The sequence below is a fragment of the Ochlerotatus camptorhynchus genome, unplaced genomic scaffold (genome assembly GCF_037179485.1).
Source record: "Ochlerotatus camptorhynchus isolate MF236.1 unplaced genomic scaffold, CSIRO-AGI_Acam_v1.1 ptg000296l, whole genome shotgun sequence".
In the NCBI taxonomy this organism is placed as follows: domain Eukaryota; kingdom Metazoa; phylum Arthropoda; class Insecta; order Diptera; family Culicidae; genus Ochlerotatus; species Ochlerotatus camptorhynchus.
The window spans coordinates 389,995-399,468 of record NW_027040785.1 but is presented as its reverse complement, the minus strand read 5'-3'; positions in this window follow the sequence as shown (position 1 = coordinate 399,468).

Here is a 9,474-nt window from a genome sequence, read left to right as displayed (position 1 = left end):
AAAGCTAAATTAGCAGGTTTGATGTGTCAAACACAAACTTTACAATCTTTTCTTATTACTTACACATACAAAATATCATCAGAATATCTTATTATTCCATAATTTCATAAATAATTTTTTTCAGTCAAAATGAATGGAAGGCACCCTGGTTGGAAGCAGTGTTGAAAGCAAAGGGTGGTCATACCAAATACTGGGAGCAGGCATGGAAAATCATTTGTATTCATTTCATACATTCATTTACATTCATTTGGCTCTAACTTTTTTCATCAACAGCATTCCTCAAAATGATGAATAGAGGTTTTGTTATTAGCTACAACTTTTGTTGATAACTTAAATCTGAATCTCTTATGCATCACGAACTAAAGCGGCCAGAACTTGTTACTGTTTTTCAGTAAATGTAAAATACATTCACTGAAAAACAGAAGTGGCTTCTGTTCACTCTGGTTCGTCATGCATAAGAGATACGGATTTGAGTTATGAGCAAAATTTGTAGCTTATAACAAAACCTACAAAAGCTTTGTACATTATTTTGCAGAATGCTGTTGATGAAAAAAGTTAGAGGCAAATGAATGTAAATGAATGTATAAAATGAATGCAAATGATTTGCCATGTCTGACTGAGAGTGTTAAAATGTAAGTTGAAAGTTGAATTAAACAAGATTTATCAATAAGAAATCAGGCTTATGATTTATTTTGTCCAACTCGAAATTCTCCTTTTAAAACTTATAAATGATGATTGAGAAAGTCATACAATATATTAAATATTCTATACCTGCACAGTTTTAGCGAAAAACATACAGAAGTATTGCAAAACAAACCATTAGTGTATGTTTGAATCTACCGGATATATCGAGCTCCAAAGAAAAATTATATGGGTTCATGATTTATGCATGAAAGTAGTCTGATTTTGATACAGAGATGATGGATTTTAATTCTTAAGTGTGTCCCACATCAAGTTGCATAATGGAAAATGCTCTAGAAAATTACTTAGTTGACCGATCCTTATCAAACTTTCAGACAATAAAATATAACCCAATAGTAAGCTTTTGCCATATTTATTTCATTCAACTTCAATACAGTAGCCGTACGCTCGCACCTTACGCTTAACTCTACTCATTAGGTTCTGTACAACATCTGGCTGCAGTTTCTTCTGTACGGAAACCCATTTTTTTTTTCATTTCTTCCTCAGATTTGACCTCCCTGGGATGCTTCCGTAGTGCCTGCTTCATAATAGCCCAGTATTGTTCGATGGGCCTTAGTTCCGGTGTGTTGGGGGGGGGGGGGAGGTGTTTCATGTCCTTGTGTACTACTCCAGGACAACATTTGAATAGTGGAACGAAGCTAGATCCGACCAGAAGAGCATAGGGCTCTCGTGTTGCTTTAACAGAGGAAGCAGACGCTTCTGTAGACATTCCGTGAGGTAGATCTCCCCGTTTACAGTCCCGGTAGTCGCAAACGCTGCACTCCATTTGCTTCATGAGCAGATCGCTTGCCAAATCATGTATTTCTTGGCAAACTTTGAAAGTTTCTGCTTCCTTACTTCCTCCGGAAGATCAAACTTGTGCTGGGCGGTGAAGAACAGTAGCCCCGAAAGCTGCCGGAAGTCCGCCTTGACGTAAGTCTCATCATCCATGATAAGACAATGAGGCTTTGTCAGCATCTGGGTGTACAGTTTCCGGGCCCATGACTTTCCCACCGTATATTGCCATTCATCGCGATTTAGAGCCTCCTGCACTTTGTACGTATGCAGTCCCTCCCGGTCCTTGACTCTCTGAACGAAAGCCTTGGACAGATACAACTATTTGGCCACATCCCAGACCGAAGCATAGGGATTCCGCATAAACGCTTTCACGACATGCTTGTGATTCTTATCACTAATAGAGCATCCATTCTGACCGCATTTCTCCTTCCGTTCGATGCTCAGAGTTTCATAGTAACGTTTAATCACACGACTCGCGGTTGACTGCACGATTCCGAGTTGTTTTCCGATGTCCCGATAAGAGTTGAGGATTTTCCAGGTGCTTGCGCAAAATCAATTCGCGACGTTGCTTTACAGGTGACAACATTTTTTCCAACTTCCGAAATACAATATAAATAAAAATACAGTGTAAACAATACACTCTAAGCTACTTCTACCCAAATTTTAAAGAAAAACTATTCAATGGGTAATTTTCTACAGCGTTTTTTTCCGTGATGCAATTTGATGTAGGACACCCTTTACGCCAATCGATACGAAATTTTTCTTGGAATCTGTAAAAATTAAGACTTTATCGTTTTTTTTTTCAAAATGTCACTATTGAATATTGCACGAACGTGCAACTTTTGCTATGATAATTAAAACTGTCACCGATTGCCAACAAATAGCGCTTTGCCTATCACAGATTTCAATATTGAAATCCATCCGATCTCACCGATGGCAGCCAATGACCATGTAGCATCTCAACGTCTTCGATTTGGCTGATGATGTTGCTCTACTAGCACAACGGCACTCGGATATGCAGAGTAAGCTCAATGACCTAGCCGAACGCCCCTCTGCGGCGGGTCCCCATGAACGTCAACAAGACCAAATCGTTGGATGTCAACACGGGCAACCTTTCCAACTTTACGATAGCGGGCCAAGCAGTGGTGAAGGTCGAAAGTTTCGAATGTCTTGGCAGCCAAATAGCGTCGGACGGTGGGACCAAGAGCGACATAGGTGCACGAATCAAAAAGGATAGGGCTGCCTTTGCGAGTTCACGAAACGTATGGAGATCCAACCAGATAAGTCAACGCACCAAAATCCGAATTTTCAACTCGAACGTGAAATCTGTGTTCTTATTCGCCAGCGAGACGTGGTGTGTATCAGCGGAGAACACTCAGAAGCTGCAGGTTTTCATCAATCGATGATTGCGGAATATAATTCGTGCCTGGTGGCCTCACAACTGGATCTCGAAGGCCAAACGCCATCGTCGATGTCATTAGAAACCGCTAGCAACTGAAATTCGAGAGCGAAATTGGAGGTGGGCCGGAAACGAAATCTGCAAGCAAGCGTTGAATTGGAATCTGGCAGGACATCGCAGCAGAGGCAGACCCAGGGGCTCATGGTGGTGCAGCCTCAACAAGGAAATAAAGCTCAGTCCGCATCGTGCTCTCTTGCCGTGCGGATCTATTTGCTTTTTGCTGAAGGAAGTGTTTCTACTACCTAAAGCTACAACAAATTTAAACAGCACTTTTCAGTGCTCAACCTGTAAAAAAATTTCTATCTTGTTTAACTCTTATTCCTCTTAGATCCTTGTTTGGACCCTACCCGAGGTAATCCTTCTTGGATATCGATTTGGAAAATTCCTCTTATAGTAATCTGCTTGGAAAAAAATTAGCTGCCACCATGGCACCTAAACGCAAAAGAATGGGGCAAACTCTTGACCCCCCTTCTGATGAAATTAATTTGAGTAATCAATTTGATTTGCTCACGGATGATGAGAATGTTCCATCATCCAAGAAAAAGTCTAGTAATCTTTCCCAGCTTAATGCCAAGAAGGAAAAGATTCCCCCTATTGTGATAACCACTTCCGATTTCCTCTTCCATGCTCTTCGCATGGAACTTTTGAATTTCGTGAAAGTTAAGTTTTCACTACAAATTGGACGTCGGGGTGAATGCCGTGTATTGACTGAAACCTTGGACGGATTTAAATGTTTTACTTACGACACCAAAACTGAACGTGTGTTCAAGGTTGTCATGAAAGGGTTGCCTAGTGGTGAATCCCTGGATCAGATCAAACATGAACTGGCAAAATTACTTGGAGTTGTGCCACTCCAAGTAATCAAAATGAAATCCCGTCCTGACGATTCGCGCAACGGGATTTCTAATGATTTTTATTTAGTTCACTTCTAGTGAACTAAACAACCTTGAGGCCTTAGAAAAAGCTAGCCTTATGCTCCATGTCCGAGTGAAGTGGGAACACTTCAGGAAGACTGGAGGAAATTTCCAAAACCTCACTCAGTGCCGTAAGTACCAGGGATGGGGTCACGGAACTAAAAATTACTACATGCCAGCTAAATGCAAAGCGATCCTACAATCTCGTTCTAACCGTCAGGTAGGAAACGCTCCACGTTTCCGACCAGGTACAAATTCCTCTGCTGTTAACAACGGTCAGCGAGGAACAAATTCTACATTCGGACCCGTAGGTACAAATATCACCCCTGCTTCAAATTTTTCATCTGTACCTACTCCCCTCGCTGCTAACAATGTTTAGCGAGTTAATGGAGCTACCTATGCTGCTATTGCAGCGGGTAGAAATCAAAATACTAACCAACGTAATTCTAACGGAAATTTTGACAATTTTGACTTAGGAAGCATTACTGCCCCTAAAATGGAATTTTTACAGAATTCATTAATTGACATGATTTCTGATATGCTTAAATCTAACTCCATGTTTGATGCTATTCAAACTGAAGTAAAATTTGCAAATAATATTGTCATGACTTTAAAATTCAGTAATGGATTTTAAAGCATTAAATATTTTAAATTGGAATGCTCGATCTCTTAAAGATAATGAAGACGAGCTATTTAACTTTTTGAGAGTTCATAACGTGCATATTGCCGTTATAACTGAAACGTTCCTTAAACCTGACCATAAGGTTAAGAAGGACGCAAATTATTTGATTTATAGAAATGATCGTCTTGATGAACCCTGTGGTAGCGTTGCCATCATTGTTCATAGACGAATCAAACACAAAATTCTTTCTTCATTTGAAACCAAAGTTTTTGAAACTTTGGGTGTTTCTGTTGAAACAAAATTTGGACAACTTATGTTTATAGCTGCCTATTTGCCACTCCAATGCGTAGGCCAGCAAAAGAATTTTCTCAAGAGTGACCTTCAGAAACTTACCCGTCATAGGTCTAAATTCTTCATTATTGGTGATTTTAATGCAAAACACTGCTCATGGAATAATGCTCAAAGCAATTCCAATGGTAATATTCTGTTTGATGATTGTTCTGCAGGTTATTACACTATTCAATATCCAAACAGCCCAACATGCTTTTCTTCTGCGAGAAATCCCTCAACTATTGATTTGATCTTAACTGATTCATGTCAACTTTGTAGCCAACTGGTTACCCATGCTGACTTCGGTTCTGATCACCTTCCAATAACTTTTGAAATATCCCAAGAAATAATTTGGAATCCCAACAGCTCTACTTTCAATTACCATAGGGCTGATTGGGAGCAATATCAAACATTTATGGCATATAACTTCGATCCAAACATTCCTTTGCAAACCAAAGATGAAATTAATTATGCTCTTGAATCTCTGACTACTTCTATAGTTGAAGCAAGAGCTGCCTCAGTACCAAAATGCGAGGTTAAATTCGATTCAATTATAATAGACGATGATCTTCAGCTCTTGATCCGTCTTAAAAATGTCCGTAGGAGACAATTTCAAAGAACACGCGATCCTGCCATGAAAGTTATCTGGCGGGATTTGCAAAAACCAATTAAAAAGCGATTCTCTGCCTTGAGGAACAAAACTTTTGAAAATAATGTTTCTAAATTAGACCCGAGTTCCAAACCCTTTTGGAAACTCACCAAAATTTTCAAAAACCCTCAAAAGCCAATTCCAGTGCTTAAAGAAGGTGGTAAAATTTTGATCACAAATTTGGAAAAAGCTCAGAAACTTGCTAAGAAATTCGAGAGTTCCCATAATTTAAGTTTGGGTGATAATGGAATTTTCTATATCCTCATCAAAAAACTCCCAGAGAATACCTTGTCTTTCTTAGTAAAATTATTTAACAGATGTTTCCATTTGGCATACTTTCCTGATAAATGGAACAATGCAAAGTTGTTTCAATTTTGAAGTCGGATAAAAATCCAGCTAAAGCTGCTAGCTACCGTCCAATAAGTTTGCTTTCTTCAATAAGTAAACTTTTTGAAAAGATAATTTTGAATATAATAATGTTTAACATCAATACGAACTCAATTTTTGCAGATGACCAGTTTGGATTTCGTCATGGGAATTCAACAACTCATCAACTCTTAAGAGTTACCAATTTAATTAGTTCAAACAAATCTGAAGGCCACTCAACTGGAGTTGCTCTTCTAGACATAGAAAAAGCATTCGACAGTGTTTGGCATGAAGGTTTGATTGCTAAATTGAAAAAGTTTAATTTTCCACTTTATATTTTGAAATTAGTTTAAAATTATTTAACTGACAGAACTCTGCAGGTAAATTATCAAAATTCCAAATCTAATCGACTACCTGTTAGTGAAGGAGTTCCTCAGGGTAGCATTCTTGGGCCTATATTGTATATCATTTTCACTTCGGACCTCCCTGATTTGCCTCAGGGTTGCCTCAAATCTTTGTTCGCTGATGACACAGGCATTTCTGCTAAAGGAAGAAGTCTTCGTGGTATTTGCAGCAGACTGCAGAAAAGTTAAGATATTTTCTCTTGTTATTTATAAAAACGGCAGATTTCTCCCAACGCTTCCAAAACTCTACTTATAGTATTTCCACATAAGCCTAGAGCTTCTTTTTTGAAACATAGTTCACATAGTTCCAATTTCCTGGTCAAACCAAGTGAAATATCTTGGATTAGTAGTTGACCAAAAATTAACTTTTAAAGATCACATTGAGGGCATTCAAGCCAAATGTAACAAATATATAAAATGTTTCTATCCTCTTATAAACAGGAAATCCACACTTTGCCTGATGATTAAACTTCTAATATTTAAACAAGTTTAAAGACCGGTCATACTTTACGCTGTGCCAATATGGTCTAGTTGTTGCACTACCAGGAAAAAAGCACTTCAAAGGATTCAGAACAAAGTTCTGAAGATGATTTTGAAGTTGCCTCCCTGGAACAGTACTACCGAAGTACATAGAATTTCGAATGTTGAGACTTTAGAACACATGTCCGACAAAATAATTAATAATTTCAGGTAAAAATCGTTGCAATCCTCAACATGCAACGATTAATTCCCTTTATGCCTAGATAAGATTTAGTTTTAAGATTTCAATTGTTATACTGACATGCAGGTTTAAAAAACCTGTTAAAAATACTGAATTGCCAAGGCAGGAACAATGTAAAAACACTTAGATATACATCATAACAATTAAGGCTGGTAAGGTACTGTAGTAACTGGAGCACCTAGGTTAAAATGAAATGTAATTTATTTTGAATTTGGAACAAATAAAGTTGAAATCGTCACATAAATCGTAAAAAATAGCCGCTCTATTGTCATCGTATAGATCGCCCCACAGAGAACCATGGAAGTTCATTTCACCCAGAATTAATACTAGGGATGGAATAATCAAAACTAGATTCCAGATTCGACTACCGGTAATGGAGGTTCTTGGTTGAACGAATACTGAAACTATGCAGAGATTTTTGTTCTTCACATTTATTTGGCAAGTGACGATGTCGACGCCTGATAAGCAGGAAGTGAAATTTGGTAGAACGGACAGCACTTATTGATCCATAAAAGTACTCCTCCATAAGAATCGTCTCTGGAGAAAATTTATGTGATTTTCATGAGATTTCAAGAACATCAAAAAATGGCAAAAAATTCTTAAGAGAACTTTACTTTACTCCTAACTTTAATCTCCTTTACTCACGGGGGAGCTTTTTGGGCTCGATTTTTCCCTCTGTGTATCCTTCGCCCATTCCTATGTGAAAATAATTGTTTGCACTTCGTATATGGAAAATTACATCAAATAAGCAAACGTCATACCAAAGTTTTCCAATCAGCAACTATACCAAAAACTTCCATGCATCAACTCTGTGAATTTATTTGTCGGAAAGCTACTCTGTCAATAAATCCAAAATTACATTCTCAGCTCGATTCAAATCGAGTATACAGTGGGGGAAATTCGTTTAAACGCAATGTCATTTTTGCGTTTATTTTCAACACAAAAGATCGAGACAAAAAATCAAATATAGTTTGTCATAGCCCATCAGAAGTCTCGTATTTGAGAACACAATTTGATTGGAAGTTCATAATGACTTTTGAAAAAATCCCAAAAAAGGTGATTTTGGGGGGGAAATTCGTTTAAACGCACTTTTAGTTTTATTAATCAAATCGAGTTCACAGTTCAAAAATCAACAATAAACAATAGTTAATACTTCGTTTGCTTTCCGTTTTTCTGAATAGTTTCGAAAATTCTGTTCGGCATTGATTTCACCAGCTTCTGCAGAGTTGTATCAGGTATCAAGCTCCAGGCTTCTCTTACGGCTGACTCAATTCACGAACTGTTTTAAACTGCCTTCCGCCTTTGTAAACCTGTCGTGCCAGGATGCCCCACAAGTTCTCGATAGGATTTAGATCCGGACTACGAGCTGGCCAATCCAAAAGACTGATGTCTCGTTCAGAAAACCATTTCAAAGATTGCTTGCTGACATGAATTGCTGCATTATCCTGTTGAAATACGAAATTTTCCGGCATAACGTCTTCAGTAAACGGGATCAAAACATCTTCCAGAAGCTCCAAGTACTTTCCCGAATTCATCCTGGTTGAAATGGTGGCAATAGGGGTCTTTCCATGGATCGAAAAAGCGGCCCAACACATTAGAGTACCACCTCCAAAGTTCCTGCTCAACTTAACCTGCGGAGATTTCCTCAAATCGTGCCAATAATATGCGGTGCAGTCTGGGCCGTCCAAATTGAATTTCTTCTCGTCAGAAAAAATAACATTGTCCCATTCCGTAGTACAAGACATGTATTTTTTAGCGAAATTCAATCTGGCGCTAATGTGGGCCGGTTGAAGATTGGGTTTTTTTGCTTTTTTGGTGTACTTTAAGTGGCAACTTCCATGTAGAATCTGCCGTACACGCCTCTTAGAAATGGAAAGCCCCATTTCTTGCTTGATTTGCGCAGCAGAGAAGTTTCCAGAGTCTCCCATTTGTATGATTTGGTTTCGGACACGGTTGGTGATCTTCGAATTTCCCTTTGTTTTCTTTTTTACGCCATACGTCTTGCCTTTTTTCAGCAGGTTCCTGATTGCTGCTTCCGATCTGTGGATCACACGTGCAATTTTGCGATTGCTCTCACCGCGACTTTTGAGTTCTCGAACCAGTATTTGCTCCGACTGGCTTAAATACTTTCCTTTACCCATTTTGCCGAAAACAAGCAACAACTACCGCGCAACGCAAATTTAAACTCGTGTTAATGGCGAACGAGGGCTATACAGTGTAAATATGACAGATGCGCAAGATAACAGGAGCATAGGTACGCTCAATGCGGCTTTACGTTAGTGTGCGTTTAAACGAATTTCCCCTCTAAAATCACCTTTATTGGATTTTTTCAGAGACCACAATGAACTTCCGTTCAAATTGTGTTCTCAAATACGAGACTTCTGATGGGCTATGACAAACTATATTTGATTTTTTGTCTCGATCTTTTGTGTTGAAAATAAACGCAAAAATGACATTGCGTTTAAACGAATTTCCCCCACTGTATGTGTGTTTTACTTTATCGTCGACCATCATCAACTATTGGTGTGGT